An 18662-nucleotide genomic window follows, 5' to 3' on the forward strand; every position below is an offset into this window, starting at 1 on the left:
GATAGGTTCCCCAGTGTCTTCAATAGATTTTTTTTCTCTCATATTTTGTTCAGCTATTCTAGTTGTTCACAGCAGAAAGGTTCATCTGCAACAAGCAATCTTGGCATTATTAGAAATGAATACCCTCCTATGTCCTTTGACTTGACTCTAGTAATTTTTGATAATTCTAGACACCACAAAAGGTTTTCATCTTATGTTGTATATTTTCTGCCAAAGATCTAGAATCAACCTTTTTTTTTCCCAAGGAGCCCTGGCATGTTTCAGTGGGAAATAATATTTAAAGACCACAAACTGAACATTAAGAATGTTCATTACTACCGGGTTGCACTGTTTCCTTGCTTTTTCAGTGGATAGAGTTAGGAAATATGCACCTTTTAGAAAGTAAAAGTAAAGGATTCATACTGATAATTTCAATTCTTAGGAAGATTATTTTACTCAACGTCTGTGTTTTTATACTATCTCTTTTATGCTGAAAATTGTTGTTCCTAATAACATTAACATTATTACTTATTTGCTTTGTGTGTATATAAATATATACATATATATGATTTGGTTTATTCTAATATGTGTGTGTTAAAATGACAATACCATCATAAATACTAACAAAAGACTGAATACAATTTAATTTTACTTTCTGCTTGCCTTCAGTATATATTCCACCAGTGATATGTAGTCAAAATATTGTGTTTCAAAATCTTCAAATTATTCTGTGTTGTATAATTATGCCATCAACTTGATAGACAGGTTTATTTCTTTGAATTTTTCAATTTTAAGGGATTGATTTTTTTTCCTCTTTGATTTAATTTTGCTTTAAAATTATATGGAATATTAAACAGTTCTAAATCTGAAACTGTGAAACAAATTAGATTTAGAGAGATTTAACTTCTGTCACTGTATTCTCTCCCCATTCTTTCTGTTCATCTACAGGCAGTGGCTTTTACTTTTTCCTTTAATTTTTCATACACACACACACACACACACACACACACATATATGACAGATATATAGATATATAGATATATAGATATATAGATATATAGATATATAGATATATAGATATATAGATATAGATATATAGATATATATATCCAAATCTCCATTTTCTTTACACAGAAGATTGCATACTGTATGCATTATTCTGTACCTTGTTTTCTTTACTTAGCTATATATCCTTTGTAGATATTTCTATAGTGGTTATTGACCCACCGGCTCCTGCATGCCCTGTGTCCCCAGTGTGGGCCCACAGACCAGGTCATGTAACTGACCAAGACTTAGTTGTCTTTGCAAAATGAAAAATCCAAGAACAATACACATTGGTGTTTCATTAATTAAACTTAATTAAATGAACAACTTAAAAATAAAAATAAAAGAAGAGAGGAAGGTTTGTTGGGGGAAATAGTAGTGGGGGCAGAGAGGAAGAGAAAAATAATTCCAGGTTCAGTTTAGAATCCAGGTGGATAGGACTTGGTGGTTATTGGATATGGCAGATGATAAAGATGAAGAAATAGAGGCTGACACATTTCCAGTTTGATTAACTAAAAGAAAGAGTGGAAGAAGAGTTCATTTCTGAGGAGAAAGATGTTTCATTGGAGCAAGTTGGATTTGAAGTGCCTGTAGAACTTCTTGGTAATAATGACAGCTATTATCTTTAGACTTATTATGTATGTTCAGTGCCCTTTACACATAACAACAACAAGAGCCATACATACCTATTACAGCCACCATCTCAGGTAATCTTGTTATCTATCTGTGTTCTGGACCTCTCCACTTGGATGTCTAACAGGTATCTCAAATCTAACCTGGCCAAAACCCAAGTCCTCATTCCCAAGAATGTGAGTATGGAGAGGTAGTATGGCATGGTAGTTAAGAATACTGATTGTAGCCCTAGCCAGTTTGGCTCAGTGGATAGAGCATTGTCCCATGGACTCTGAAGGGTTGTGGGTTTGATTCCAGTTAAGGGCATGTACCTTGGTTGCAGGCTTGATCCCCTAAACCAATTGATGTGGATGTGTCTCTCTCACATTGATGATTCTCTCTGTATCTCTCCCTCCCTTCCACTGTCTCTAAAAAAAAAAAAATCAATGGGCAAATATCCTCAGGTGAGGACTAACAACAACAACAACAAAAAGAACACTGACCCTAGAGTAGATTGCTTGGGTTTGTGTCCCATCCCTACTAATTTACTGTATGACCTTGGCAAATCATTATCTATGTCTTAATTTCTCATCTGTAAAATGGGCATGATAACAATGGCTCCTACCTCATAGGGTTGTTAGGAGGATTATATCTGTTACTATACATAAAGCACTTACATAAGGCCTGACACAGAGGAAGTACTATAATTTTTCTAATACCACCCTTAAATCCATTTCTCCTCAGGCATTCCTTGGCCAAATTCAAGCCAAAACCTAGATCCTATCCTTGATTTTTCTCTTTTCCTCCCTCTATAAATGCCACCCATCAACAAGTACTGGGCTACCTTCAAAGTATTTCTCAAATCCCAGAGGAGCTGCCTCATCTCCTTCCTGGACGACTGCAACAGCCTTCTAGCAGCTCTCAACTCACCCATTCCTTTACCTCGCAGCACAAGCTCTGTTGCAGCTCAAGAAACTTTTCAAAGCACTTTCAAAGTGAGCACTAATATGCTCTCTTGCCTGCTGCGAATCCTTTGGCACTGACCCTGTCAGGCTCCAGCCTTCTCCTCCCCAGACTGCCAGGCACACTGTGTAACATACGCCTGGATACACATGTTCTCTTAATATTCCTGAGAACGTGACCTATCTTTCCATCTAGAACAGTGGTTCTCAACCTTTTTAATGCCGCGACCCTTTAATACAGTTCCTCATGTTGTGGTGACCCCCAGCCATAAAATTATTTTCGTTGCTACTTCATAACTGTAATTTTTCTACTGTTATGAATCATAATGTAAATGTCTGTGTTTTCCGGTGGTCTTAGGCAACCCTGCTAGCAGTTCTCAATCTGTGGGTCGCGACCCACAGGTTGAGAACCACTGCTGTAGAGCCTAAGACCATCGGAAAACACAGATATTTACGTTATGATTAATTAATAGTAGCAAAATTACAGTTATGAAGTAGCAACGAAAATAATTTTATGGCTGGGGGTCACCACAACATGAGGAACTGTATTAAAGGGTCGCAGCATTAAAAAGGTTGAGAACCACTGACAGAAATCTCTTCTCCTCATTTCAGCTTGATGAACTTGCAGCACAATGTTTTAAAATCTTTACATTTGGCACTACTTGATAGTTGTTCATCAGAGAGGGATAGAAATCTGCTCAAGTTCCCACAAAGGGGTTTACCACTTGTTTGTCTAACAAACATTTCTTGAGCTGCATACCAAGCTCTGTCCTTGGACTTTTAAAAGGCGGAGATGATTTTGCCTGGAGCTTCCTTCCTTAAAGGAGACCCTGACTGTGAAAGACCTTGTAAAGTAACTCAAAACTGGGAAGATCTAGGTATTTCCAGGAGCATCTGCTGGTGTCCCTACTAATCCCACATCGTTCCAGCCCCTGTCCTTCCCCTATCTTGACTGGTCCTCAAGGTCAGCACACAGGCAAACTGGCCAGAGAACTGTCGGTACGGCTGCCACTGGGGTGATTTATAGAGCCTTGGCTGTTGTGCCTTCATAATGGCCTTGCCCCTGAAGACTCGGCCATGCCTACACTTTTTAAGAAACAGCATGTGGTTCTGTACCAAGGACAGTGAGGAAGCCAAGCTGGTGGCCTCTTCCTGCATCCCTTTGCCCAGGCTCGTGGTTGGAAAACTGCGGCTCGCGAGCCACATGCGGCTCTTTGGCCCCTTGAGAGTGGCTTTTCCACAAAATACCATGGCCTGGGTGAGTCTATTTTGAAGAAGTGGCATTGGAAGAAGTTTAAAAAATTTGGCTCTCCAAAGAAATTTCAATCGTTGTACTGTTGATGTTTGGCTCTGTTGACTAATGAGTTTGCCAACCACTGGCCCAGGCTATTAAGAGCCCCAGGGTTCCCAGAGAACCCTGGAATGGCTTCTTCCAAGCATGCAACCTCTATACAGCACAGAATGGCTCCACAGTGCCACCCAGAGGCCACCAGTGCCAGCCAGCAGAGAGAGTTTTGACTCTGAAGGTGGGCTTTGAGGGTTTACAGGACGGTGGCTGGTACTTTGGAGGTCTGGAAGTGATCCGGGCTGAGTTATATCTAGAAAAGGTCATTTCTGGGTGTATGGCTGCACATCCACCCCCCTCGAAGACTATCTCCTGTATCTGCCTCCTCGCCTCCTTTGTACTTATGGCCAATGTGATACAAAAGACTCTGGAGAAACCCAAAAGCCGACTCTGAACTTTTGTCTTGAACAAATAACAAAGGAGAGCAATTCCTGCCACATACCCATGTGCAAGAGATGTTCAGTAGATGTGATAAAGATAGCATTCCCAATAAACAGGTGGAGAAACTGCCAGGATGGGTGGTGGGACAATTAGCTAGCCATTTCAAAAACGGACCTTTAAACCTCCATCTCACATCATACATTCAAGTAACATCCAGATGGACTGAAGAGTTTAATGTCACATTAGATGAAAGTATTGGTAAATATTTATATAGTCTTGGAGTGAGCAGCTATTTTAAATATAACACCAAACACAGACACTATAAAGGAAAAGATTGATACATTTATTTCAAAGTTTAAAAACTTTTGTGCATTAAAAAATCATAGCCCTGATTGGGTGGCTCAGTTGGTTGGAGTGTAGACCCATACACCAAAAGGTGGAAGGTTTGATTTCTGATCAGGGTACATACTAGGTTTCAGGTTTGGTCCTGGTTGGGACATGTGTGGAAGGCAACTGATCAATGTCTCTCTCTCTCTTTCTCTCTCTCTCTCTCTCCCAAATCAATAAAAACATATCTTCAGATGAAGATTTAAAAAAATCATACACAAAGTTAAAAACTAAATAACATACTTAGCAAAATGACATATATGAAAGACAGTGATTAATATCCTTAACATATTAGGAGCTTTTACAAAGCAATAGAAAAAACAAACATCCCAGTGGGAATATTGGAAAAATACATGAACAAGCAACTCATCAAAAGACAAACAGGTGACAGAGAAACAGTAAGAAATGCCCAGCCCTAATAGTAATCATTAAAACAACACAGAGATTACATTTTTTTTCAACTACCAAAGGAACAAAAATTTCAGAGTGGAACTAACTCATGGAGAGGATAGATGATGTGAAGACAGGTTGGCCCACACAGTGCTGAGGGAGGAAGCATTGGCAAGGCCTTTCCAGAAGGCAATTTGATGTCATAGATGAAAATACTTAGCAAACATTGCACATCCTGGTATACAGAAGTTTCATTTTTAGTAATTTATCCTAAGGATATAATACTATAAGTGTGCAAAGATTTAACTGCCCAGGGATGTTGACAGTAGCTTTTTTTTTAAAAAAAAAAAAGAGACATAAAAAGGAAACAACTAAATAGAAAACCATTTAAAATGATTTTTAAAAAATGTATTTTCATTGATTTGGAAAGATGTCCATGCTATATTAGGTGAGAAAAACAGATTAAATGAACATAGCATGCATAAGTTAATCCCTTTATGTAAATAAAAGTAATATATGCACTACATGTTTAAAAAATAGATTGGGCTATGCAACAAAATATTCACAGTGATTGCCTCAAGTCAGGGAAGGAGAAGTAAGGATTATACATGAGTTTTTCCTTTTGCATAATTGATATTTCTTTTCATTTCAATGTAAAATATTCATACTAGTTCTTTTGTTGTGGGAACCCCTGGTTCAGGGTTCCGGTTCAGGGTTCGGGTTCTGGAGAAGGCCGCACACAAATGAAAAGAGACTTGGAAAAGTATTAATTTGGAAATATTGGGGGCCAGGCGGGAGCCCAACTCTAGTGGAAGGACTACCCTTTGCTCTGGCCTTGCAATCCCTTTTATTGAGACTATGGGATACGCCCATAACCTTTAGGCAGGAAATTCCAATAACAGAAATTTACATAGGAGAAACAGAGGTGGAGGCTGCTTCAGCTAACAATGTTTCAACTAAACAGTGAGTGATCAAAACAGTTAAGGTTGTTGACCAGCCTTCCCAGTTTCCTGTCCACATCTTTCTATTAGTGGTAGAATGATTGGTTTCCAGCATCTCCCCCATTTCTTTCTTTAAAAAAAAATCTTGCATCTGCAGACCAGAAATAAACACATAAGAACAAAAATGTTTGAGTCCCAATTTCAATGTCCAACAGTTCTGAGTCCCAGTTTCAGTGTCAAACAGTTCTGAGTATCAGTTTCAGTGTCAAACAATTGTGAGTCCCAGTTTAAGTGTCAAACAGTTCCTTATGTGTATACGTCAGCAATGATATCTGGATGGTGGCAATGCAGGTCCGACCCTCTCTGGTTTGGTCCTAGGCAACCTGCAGCGATGCACAGCTGCTGACTGCTAGCATGGCAAGTTGTCGTCAGCGTCTTCCATCTCTAGACTGTTTCTCTTCTGTCTTCATGGCTGGAGCAGTCCTGTCAATTCCTCTCTGTTGCAGGAATCCACATGGTCTTGGAGTTGTTTTCTGAAAATATACAAACATACTCTCGACCAAAAGTTAATAAAGGAATCTTTTCTATAAATTTTACTTGGGATCCTTTTTATTTTTTGCCCAGATGATTTTCCTTTTGCCTATCTTGATACCATGTATGTTTTTCATTGGTGTCTTGCTGTTAGCATTACAAATGAAAATGAAAATTTTTTAAAGTAAAAATTTTCTAGATGTAATTTTCTTGCAGAATATTTTTCCTTACATGCTATTTTTCCACTATCCCCCCCTTTTTTTGATTAATGGAGGCTTTTGGAAAATTTTTTTATAAATTTTGGTTAATACTTTAGGAACAGCCTCTTGTACAATTAAATTTTCTGTCAAATTTAATACTTTAACAACAATTTTAGTTTACTCTGTAAAAATTAATGGAAAGGATTATATGCATCCTTGAGAAAGCCCTGAGCACTCCTAGATTTAGGTTAAATTTAGATATAGGGCAGTCACCATTAGCCACTTCTCTGTTGCTTGGGTCTCAATATGAGCTGGGCCAAGTCTCTTGTTTGTAGCTGGATCTCAATCTGAGCTGGGCTCTGTTACCTGGGTCCCGATCTTGAGCTGGGCATGGGAAGCGCGAAGTAGCCATGGGGGCTGGAGACCTCCCTCAGAAGGGGCGAGGATTCAAGCCCCTGCAAGGCTTGGGGGGCGAGGGACTATGCCCCACCTCTGTTGATCCCCAAGTTCTCTCCTGATGGCCCCCTGGGACTGTGCCTGTGTCTTAGGTTGCCCCTCCCTTGAGGAGTCTTACCCGTCATTGACTAACCAGCCATCCTCCGGGGCCAAGCAGGGTGATGTGAGGTTCAGTTCTGTCTCCTTGGTAGCCTATGCCCCTATGGCCTCCATGCCCAGCACTTGCCTTGGGATCCTCTCGCCTACTGGCGGGGCCCCGGCACTGATCACATATCTTGGGGAACCCAGGTTTCTTCTCCAGGGAAGGCCCAGCTCACGCCATTGTGCGAGAGACAGATCCATGGTACCAGCCATCACGAGGCTTCAACCTCAGCATAAACAGAAAGGTCAGGCAACAGCTGTGGGAGGGTCCCTCTTGTCAAAAAGGCCAGTATAGAATGCTCAAGTGCCTTCCCAGGGAGGCCTTAATTCCTTTCTGGAAGGGATTAAATCCTTTCATGTCCTTTTTTAAATTGCTGCCAAACATGCAAAGAATTAGTTTGTAAGTTTGTTTGGGGTAATTGTTCAATATGCTGTTGTAAAATATCAAAAATTATAATGACATTGTAGAATAATATCATGTAAGGATATTCTTTGCTCTAGGTCATGGCAATTCAATTTCAAACTGGCTGTCAATTTTTCTTTTTGTATAGACCAGGTCTAGTTACATTTTTTGCACCTCTCCCAGGAGCAAGTAGTGAATAGTCCCCTACTTTAAAGGCCAAAACCTTTATAACATCTAAAAGTAAAATATAGTTATTAATTTTTATTTGATAAAGCTTTCCATGCGATTTCAAGTATCAATCGGTTAAATTTCAAAAATATTTCCTTTGAGAAGAGAGAACAAATTTCCCCTGCGAGTTCTTTTATAATTTTTAAATGAAACCTTAAGTAATCTCATTGCAGGAGAGCGGATAGCCTTGCCCTCTCCTGCCACCTTTGAATTTCTCCACACCAGAGGCGGTTTCAGCAGTGGAGTTTCATTTCTTACTACAGATTTTAAATTCCAAATACAAACTAAGATTTTAATTTGAATAAGAAACCACATTATTTTATAACCTAATTCTTCCCCATTAGCCTGGCTGAAAAAGACGTTCCCACCCTACTTACAGTTCGCGACTCTGCAGTTAGTCCGTGGGCTTTGCGTGCGGTGAACCTCCCTCACCTTTTTCTAGGTGAATTTTTTCCTTTCCTTCGCTCTTAGGCGAAAAATATCATCTCCTCCAGAAGTCCCGAGTTCAGGCGCCAGATGTGGGAACCCCTTTCACGTCCCGCGTGGTTCAGGGTTCCGGTTCAGGGTTCGGGTTCTGGAGAAGGCCGCACACAAATGAAAAGAGACTTGGAAAAGTATTAATTTGGAAATATTGGGGGCCAGGCGGGAGCCCAACTCTAGTGGAAGAACTACCCTTTGCTCTGGCCTTGCAATCCCTTTTATTGAGACTATGGGATACGCCCATAACCTTTAGGCAGGAAATTCCAATAACAGAAATTTACATAGGAGAAACAGAGGTGGAGGCTGCTTCAGCTAACAATGTTTCAACTAAACAGTGAGTGATCAAAACAATTAAGGTTGTTGACCAGCCTTCCCAGTTTCCTGTCCACATCCTTCCATCAGTGGTAGAATGATTGGTTTCTGGCATTTTGTTGCATTTATTTTTTTACTTTCTTAGATTTAAAAAAATGTTTTTATGTTTACTGTCCACATTTTACATAATTAGTAACTGTAAAAATTCAAACCAGACAGAAGTATATAGACACTTTCCATATCACTACTCCATTCTCAAGACAGGACTGTTGTGGACAGGTTGGTATATATTTTTCCAGACATTTGTACATACATATAAAGATATGTATGTATATTTTAATACAAATGGGATCACACTATATACACTGTGCTGTAACTTGCTTTTTTTCACTAAACAATATGTCATGGGCATAGTTCTATGTCAATACATATAGATTTACCTAAGCTTAAAAAGTATGCATGCCCTTCAATAGCTGCATATTATTACCCCATACAGATAAACTCAAATCTTTTTTTCTGATTGCTCTACAATGATAATGTATTGCTTGTATAATGGAAATGAAAGAAAATGTTTCCTTGAAAAAAATAGGGGAAAAAAGGAAAAGAAGAAAGGAAGGAAGGAAGGGAAGGTGAAAAGCAATTTTGTTTGTTAACTTTAACTTTCATGTGGATTTGGGGTTTCTTCTACTTGAGAGATATCTTTGATTCTAGAGAGTTGTTGGGGTTGATGAGGTCCACAAGAAAGACCGACTTACTCCATGATTAAATAAAAGAGTTCTAGGGGCTTTGGGATTTCTGGTGGCTTATACAGTCCAAGGCTCCAGGCTTGGAGAGAAGGTCAGTGTCAGAGCAGAAGTTCTAGCTGAACCTCCAGTGACATTGAGGGAAAACAACAATAAAACTAGAAACAAACAAAATCAATCATAACAACAATTATGGCAACAAAACAAATCACATTTGAATCTCTTGCCTAGAGGCAGGACAAACCCCCTTTAAAACTCTCCCTCACTCACACCCAAATGACCTGTCCTCAGGATATGACCACCAGAAGCTTGCTGTAAGATGGCCCAGTGTCCTTGCCTTCTATAAAGGAAGAAAAGGAGACCCATGATTCAAGGCCAGCAGGGAGTGGTGACAGAGATAAGTTTATGACCCAGTAAATCTGATCATGATTCACTTTCCTTTTCTTCCTTTTTTTCTTTCTTTTACTATTTACAAAGACTATTTTAAGGACAAAACTTACTTTTCCATCATAAATGTATACATGCTAATTATGTAAAATGTGGACAGTAAACAGAAAAACAGAAGTAAGAAAAAGACATAATTCCACCACCTTTCTGTGGTAGAATGTTCCGTAGTCTCTCTGTAGCTCCTGCCTGTTATCTATATTCTGGTAATTTTTCAGTTTTGGGTGCAATTCTTATTTCCAAGCAAGCCTATGTATGGGTAAATATATTTTTCTCTCTGTTCTTTCACATATGTGGATTCAGTACAGACAAGAACACACTATAATTTGTGCACTTTACCATCTTTTTAAACTTTTTATTAATTTCAGAGAGGAAGGGAGAGAGAGAGAAACATTAATGATGAGAGAGAATCATTGATCGGCTGCCTCCTGCATGCCCCACACTGGGGATTGAGCCCGCAACCCGGGCATGTGCCCTGACCGGGAATTGAACCATGACCTTCTGGTTCATAGATCAACACTCAACCACTGACCCATGCCAGCTGGGCTCACCATCTTAAATTTCTTTTTTTAAATTTTCTTTTTTTGACTCTTTTTAAATTTCATTTTTCTATTACAGTTTACTTTCAATGTTATTTTGTATTAATTTCAGGTGTATAGCATAGTGTTTAGACAATCAATCATATACTTTACAAAGTTTTCCCCTGGCACTGTACATAGTTTTACAATATTAATGACTATATTTCTTATGCTGTACTTTACCTCCCCATGACTATTTTGTAACTACCAATCTGTATTTCTGAATCCCTTCACCTTTTTCACCCTAACACCAACCACCCTTTCCTTTAGCAGCCATCAGTCTGTTCTCTGTATCTATGAGTCATTTTCTGTTTTGTTTTTTCATTTATTTTGTGCTTTAGATTTCACATAAAAGTGAAATCACACAGTATTTGTCTTTCTCTGATTGACTTATTTCACTTAATGCAATAACCTCTTGATCCATCCATGCTGTCACAAATGATAAGATGTTATTCCTTTTTATGGCCGAGTAAATATTCCATTGTATATATGTACCACAAGCTCTTTTATCCACTTGTCTATTGATGGGCACATGGGTTGCTTCCATACTTTGGCTATTGTGAATAACACTGCAATGAATATAAGGGTACATATATTCTTTTGAATTAATGTTTTGGGTTTCTTTGGAGCTCTAGCTAGTTCCAGAAGTGGAATTGTTGAGTCATAAGGCAGTTCCATTTTTTTTATTTTTTGAGGAACTTCCATAATGTTTTCCATAAGTGGCTGCACCAACCTGAATTCCCACCAACATGCACTTCACTGTCTTTAAATCAGTGTTTGCTTTGTGTTCTATCCACTGCAGCCCCTGGGGCCAGATTTCATCTTGGGGATGATACACTTTATTATCTAGAGGTTTGTATTTCAACTTTGTCTGCAAGTGTAACATTTAATCATTGAGTATTATAGCTTTATCACTTAAGTCCTGCTTAGTGTTTGTCCTTGGTTCTATGACTATGAGCTCTGAAAGAGTAAGTCCCTTACACATAATAAGTGCCTTGCACATAATAAATGTCTATGGGCAAGTCCCTTCCTGTGTCAGGCCTCCATCTTTACATCTGTAATTGGCAGAAGTGAATTAGATGATATCTAAAGGTCCTTTTAGCTTGGACCTTCTATACTTCAACATTCCTCCATGCCTAGGATAATGGCAGATGTCCTAATGCATTCCACAAGCATTTACTGGGTGCCTTTCATAGGCAGACTTTGTCCACATCTGCAGGTCTTGGTAGATGCCAAGATGAGGCTTCCCTGTGGTAGCTCTTGGGGTCTGATCTCTAGGTGCCTCGCAGGTGCCCTTTGACAATGGCTAAGAGCATGGAATCTGGAGTCAGATGTTCCACCACTGATGACTTCTCTGCTCTGAGCCTCGGGGCTTCCTCATAAAGTTGTTATTTTCCAATCAAGTATCACTGGGCTCCCCTCTCCAGGATTAGGGTAACTCAGATTCAGTGGATGACTCATGACTGGAAAGCATCCAGAACAGTTCCTGCTCAGAGTAAGTGCTCTAAGTGTTTGTTAAATAAAATATCTAAGTCTCTATATCAAACAAGTGCCATCACTCAATGTGCCTGAGGTTTGAGACACCAAGTTCCATAAAAAAAATGAGCAGTATTCTATCTGTTTGCTGTCTGCCAAGTCAGAATTCCACACAGACGATTAATTTAAAACACTAGAAAACTTGTTGAGACAGTTGCAGATGACTGGTAGCGGCTAAAAGTGGTGGCTTGAGGACAGGCTCTGTGCCCATGATGGCCCCACCCAGGAAATGAATATCTGGAAAGCAGTTCATGTTTCTCCATGTACCATTGCCTGTGTTGTGGAGAGGTACTAGGGGCTGTGCGTCTGCCTCTGGAAACAGAGATTGTTGGAAAAGTACCACCCAATGAATCTGTACCATGATATACGTCACTCAGGTGGTCCCTGGAGTGAGATGCCTTCCTGTTTTATAATAGCAAAGGCCCTTTACTTACATGGGAAAGACACCAGACATAAACTACAGTTAAAGAGCCACTGGGAAAAGGAGGCCCAGAAAGAAAGCTTACACTGTTGGCCCCAGGATTTCACTGAAGAAAAATGTCTTCAAAGGAAGCTGTCCATAGTAATTATTTTAGAAGATGTCAATGAAATTGTAGAACATAAAAGGGCAAAACAGAAATACTGGTCCAAAAACAATTTTGATCAAATGAGAGGAAGAGAGCAGAGCGCCACACTCTGGTTGAATAGCTGCATTGCCTACTTCTGTCACATTTTGTCCTTCGTGACTTTGCACTCAGTGCCCCACACTACCATATCTTAGTTTATCCTTCTGGCAGCCTAGGGAGAGGGCAGTGCAGTCCTGTGGGGCCTCTGGGGAGGGATTAGTATCCCCATTGCAGATGTGGATTAGACTCTCCATCTGTTTGACTATATGGGTTCCTGGTGGAACAGAAGGTAGGGCAAGAAAGGAAGGCCCCTGGCCCAGATAATTTCGTGGACAGAGAGATTTAGGGTACAAATAAAGGCTGAATGCAACAAACTTTTGGTTCTGAAAAAGAAAACACCCTTTTTCTTTCCTTTTTAAAAAAAATTCTTTATTGACATATGTCTCCTTCCCCCCCCCCCCCATTGACCTCTCCCTGGCCATCCCCACCCCCCAGCACATGCCCTCAACCCCCTGGTATCTGTGTCCATTAGTTATGCTTATATGCATGGATACAAGTCCTTTGGTTGATCTCTTACCCGCCCCCTCACCTGCTTTCCCTCTGACGTTTGACAGGCTGTTCGATGCTCCTGTCTCTGGCTCTATTTTTGTTCACCAGTTTATGTTGTTCATTATATCCCACATATGAGTGAGATCATGTGATATTTATCTTTCTCTGACTGGCTTATTTCACTTAGCATAATGCTATCTAGGTCCCTCCATGCTGTTTCGAAGGATAAGAATTCTTTCTTTTTCACTGCAGCGTAGTATTCCATTGTGTAGATGTACCACCGTTTTTTAATTCACTCATCTGCTGACAGGCACCTAGGCTGTTTCCAAATCTTAGCTATTGTAAATTGTGCTGCTATGAACATAGGTGTGTATATGTCCTTTCTGATTGGTGTTTCTAGTTTCTTAGGATATATTCCTAGAAGTGGGACCACTGGGGCAAATGGGAGTTCCATTTTTAGTTTTTTGAGGAAATGCCATACTGTTCTCCACAGTGGCTGCACCAGTCTGCATTCCCACCAGCAGTGCATGAGGGTTCCTTTTTCTCCACATCTCGCCAGCACTTGTCGTTTGTCGATTTATTGATGATAGCCATTCTGACAGGTGTGAGATGGTATCTCATTGTTGTTTTGATTTGCATCTCTCACATGATTATTGACTTTGGTCCTTTGACCATTTTTGATTGGATCATTTATCTTTCTTTTGTTAAGATGTATGGGTTCCCTATAAATTTTAGAGATTAGACATATAACATTGGCAAATATGTTTTCCCATGCAGTGGGCTTTCTTGTTGTTTTATTGATGGTTTCTTTTGCTGTACAGAAGCTTTTTATTTTGACGTAGTCCCATTTGTTTATTTTCTCCTTAGTTTCCATTGCCCTGGGAGCTGTATCAGTAAAGATATTGCTACAACGTATGTCTGATATTTTGCTGCCTATGGATTCTTCTAAGATCTTTATGGTTTCCCATCTTACGTTTAAGTCTTTTATCCATTTTGAGTTTATTTTTGTGTATGGTGTAAGTTGGTGGTCTAGTTTCATTTTTTTGCATGTATCTGTTCAATTTTCCCAACACCATTTATTGAAGAGACTGCCCTGACTCCATTGTATACTATTGCCTCCTTTGTCAAATATTAATTGAGCATAATGGCTTTGGTCGATTTCTGGGTTCTCTGTTCTGTTCCATTGGTCTATATGTCTGTTCTTGTGCCAGCACCAGGCAGTTTTGAGAACCAGAAAACACCCTTTTTCAATTAAGAAAGAGAAAATCAAGGAAGTTGAAGAAAGTAAAGAGAAACAGCAATGGACATTTTTTTCAGTACCTCTTTCATTTAATAAGAAAAAATGTGGATTCTTTTAGGGAAAAAAGAAAACACCCCTAAAGTATTCTCCATAGCTGCTTCAGGAATAGATCTTAATCCTTCCACATAGAGAGATGACTTCATATCTGCAGGCCATTTGGACTAACCCCAATCTGATTCCATTACTCCTTTCCTCTCCAGTTTTTCTTGTGGCTTTTCATAGATTTTTTGGAGATTTTGAGTGGCCCCTGTGTCTGTGACTAAGAGGATCTGTGAGGTCTTGGACTCTTGCTCTGATGCTTCTCTAGGCAGTGAGGGGAGGGGCTCCTCCTCTTGTGAAACCTACTCAGCCTTCCAGGAGACCAGCTCTTCCTTCTCCTGTAGCACAGTGTGGGAGAGTGACAGGGCTTGTCCAAGTCTCGGTAGCTTCTCCAGTGGTGATCAGGTGATGGTACCCTCTATAACCAACAACCAAGGGGTCTGGGCTGCTTATCACTAATTCATCCAATTAAGCAGAGACAGGGTTGAATCATACATGAGTGTTCATTCCAATACTGCTGGCAGTATGGGAGAGCAGTAGGTCATCCACAAAAATTTGCTCCACCTCTCCCCATAAGCTAGCTGCTTATATTGGGTAGAAGGGCAAAGGTTACCTGGGAAAGTAGGAATTACAGGCATGAGAAAGTAGGCACACTATAATCATTACAGGTTACAAGTCATGCGGGCTGGGGTGGGTGTCACAGAGGGCGGGTGCCTCTAGGCACCTCCTTGCGCTCCGGGACCAGATAATAGGCAATAGGGGCTGAGGGTGGTAAAGAGCGGATGCCTCCAGGACTAGACTGTTTCCGCTATGAGGTTGTAAATATTTCCATAATGATAGGCAGTTCTCAGGAAAGGAGGATAGACTGCATTCCAATGTTAGCTCCTATGTCCCAGGGTGTACAACTCTCAGCCAGGTTAGAATGTGCTTTCTCTAATCAGAACAGCACCATCATGGTTAACAGAGCATGATTAATATTTCTTATAATTGTAGCTAGTCCCCAATATTCTATTTCTGCCCCTGACACCTCTGCAACTTCCCATCCTCTTCACTCATGTCTCATCCATGTCCTGTTCTAGAGCACTAACCCGAGGTGCCAATGGGTCAGTTTTCTCTAGCACATGGCGTTTCTGTAGCTGGGGCAGAATGATATCGCAGACTTTCTCACTGTGCAGTAACTCATCAATGAATTAGTCTACCTGCATCAGTTCAAACTCCTCATTTCGGTTCTGGCTCTTAATTTTTCTATAGTCATTGTTCAGAGACCCCAAGAATTTGTAGTAATCAATTGCAGTGCCTGTCAGCCTCATGTAAAATACTCCCAACATGCAAATGTATTTGAAATCTTCATTTTTTATAAACTCAACAATGCTATCCTCCAGTTGAATCTGCAGCAACTTCAAGGTCAAAAACAGAAAGGGAGTTGGCCTTAGGTTGACACCATAGATGCTACCCACAAATCTTAACTCCATTGCTTTATCGACTACCAATTCAGCCATCAGTCCAAAGCACTCCTCTTTCCAGTACTTGGACTCATAGATTCGAGTCCAAATGATCTTCTCCAACAGATATTGAGGGTTGGTGCCGTGGATGCTATCCGCATCCTTTACCGTGCAGTTCGACATTTTTAGAACCTGGTTCCACTTTAGGCATTCATGGATGTGCCCTGACTGGGAATTGGACCACAACCTCCGCGTATCTAAACGACTCTCCAGCCCACAGAGATACCAAGCCAAGTCCAGATGGATTGATTTTGTAAATTTCCTGGTCCCCATTTATCTCATCTCAAAGGCACATACTCCGCCCCTCACTCCACCCCCACCGAGACCCCACCCCCAAGGTGAGTTATGGTGAAATCCACTACCTACTGAGCTGCCACCAACGTTTCCCACCCTCACAAGCTTGTTGTCTTTGTGCAGAGCCAGATTTCTCTTAAACATTTATGTGGCCGAATTCATCATTCATTCACAGCAATGAACATTTACTGAGCACTTACTATGTGCCAGGCACTGTACTAATCTCTTTATATGAATTATCGTAATATAGTCATATTGTGTGAGGCACATTCTTGCACTCCATTATGCACCATAACATAAAAGAAAAACCAACACACATTCAAACCTGTAAATAATTTTTGTGAGTTTATTTGAGCCAAATTGTCGACAATTGCCAGGAAGCAGAATCTCAACGTATTGAGATAGTGCTCCAGAGAATGGTGGTTTTTTTCATCTATTTTTATAAATTACCATCAAAGGAGGAGACATAAGTGGGTTAGGTGAAATCCACTGGTGATATATTAGGGAGATGGGAGAAAGGAAAGCAGGGAAACCTCTGAGATTGGATAAAAAAGTAAAATGATGGACACATGCTTCTTTTACAAAGGTGGACATAGAACAGTTAACAGTCAAATTAACATGATAACAATAACAATGAGGGAATTTCTGGTCTGCGGCCCTAGTGCCATTTGTTGTGCCTCGAGGGGTCCAGAAATAAAAGAAGTTACAAAAAGACAATATGCTCAGTAATGATCAAAGTTGATCTTTGTCAGGGAAGATACTGGCCTAGGACATGACTGCCCACTATAAACTGCTTTTTTTATTTAAAAAGTTTAATTTCAGACCATCCTTTGTGGTTATTTTAGGTCTATGAGTTTGCAGGCCTTCTCTGAGTTAGGTTAGCATGTGGCCCCTTTTTGTCCACAGTGTCAACAATAAAAATAAGGGGGGAAAAGAAAAAATCAATTTGAGATCATTGCAAGGCCACGTGACTGGTTATTACAGTGCTTCAGAACCAGTTCAGCACCCTGGGAGAGATTATACAGAAAAAATACCCTTTGAGTACAAAATTGAGGCAGTTTTTATGCAAAAATATTCACTAAGCCTTTCAGAGACTAAATACCTCTCCTTTGCCAAATTATGTCCCTTCCATTATCTCATTCAATCATCATAGCAGTCCATGAGGGCTGAAAGGCAGAGGTGATTATCCTCATTTGGGAGATGAGCAGATTGTAGCTGTTTCTGCCAAAGAAATAGGAAAAAAAGAGTGTGGCAGGGCTGGACCTAGAACCCAAGGCTTTGTGGATGAACAGGAGCCACATGCTAACCTGACAAGCTCAGGGAAGGCCTGTGTGGCAGTCTTGCAAACTCTAAGACAGGCGTCCTCAAACTACAGCCCGTGGGCCACATGCGGCCCGCCGAGGACATTGATCTGGCCCGCCGGGTGCCGCTGCCTGTCCTGCTTAGCAGCCGACTCATCCCGGGCCCGCAGTGCGCATAGGAATTTGTTCATAGTTTTTTTTTTTAAAACTATAGTCCAGCCCTCCAACGGTCTGAGGGACAGTGAACTGGCCCCCTGTTTAAAAAGTTTGAGGACTCCTGCTAAGACCTCAAGTAACCACAAGGATGATCTGAAATTAAACTTTAACTAAAAGCAGGTGTGGTGGGTAGTCACCTCCTAGGCCGGTATCTTCCCTGACAAGGTCAATCTTTACCTTAACTGAGCCTATTGTTTTTTTGCATCTATGATAACATATTATCGAAATGTCAAGATAACTTGTGACTTCCCTTTTTTCCAGATTCCCTCAGGGCACAACCAAATGCCCTGGGTGCCAGGACAGATACCACAAATTCCTTCATTGTTATTATTATCATGTTAATTGTTGACTGTTAACTATCCTCACCTAAGTAAAAGAAGTATGTGTCTATCATTTAACTTTCTATTCAATCCCAGAGATTTCCCTGCTTTGCTTTCTCCCACCTCCCTAAATCTATCACCAATGGATTTCATATAACCCACCTACGTCTCCTCCTTTGATTGTAACGTATAAAAATAGGTGGAAAACTGCCATTCTCCAGAGCATTATCCTAATCCATTGAGATTCTGCTTCCTGGCAATTGTCGATAGTTTGGCTCAAATAAACTCACAAAATTCTTTACAGGTTTGAATGTTTTTACGTTAACAGCTTGCATCTCCAAACCACTAGGTTTTCTGCCTGACCCATGAGTCTGCTCTGAGCCACCCTATTCAGATGTGAGATGAGAAAGCCATGCTTGGTTTCTGATGGGAAACATTGGGAT

General features: G+C 40.4%; 1 pseudogene across 1 annotated transcript; it reads right to left on the reverse strand.

Annotated features, from left to right (window-relative positions):
* Nucleotides 1–14728: 14728 nt before the first annotated feature.
* LOC308239360 (pre-mRNA-splicing factor 38A-like) lies at nt 14729–16211 on the reverse strand (annotated as a pseudogene). Its single transcript has 2 exons — nt 15614–16211; nt 14729–15002 (listed from the first exon to the last, which is right to left on the reverse strand). The product of its transcript is annotated as a pre-mRNA-splicing factor 38A-like (transcript).
* Between the last annotated feature and the right edge of the window lie 2451 nt (nt 16212–18662).

The sequence above is a fragment of the Plecotus auritus genome, assembly GCF_963455305.1.
Source record: "Plecotus auritus genome assembly, chromosome: X".
NCBI classification, from domain to species: domain Eukaryota; kingdom Metazoa; phylum Chordata; class Mammalia; order Chiroptera; family Vespertilionidae; genus Plecotus; species Plecotus auritus.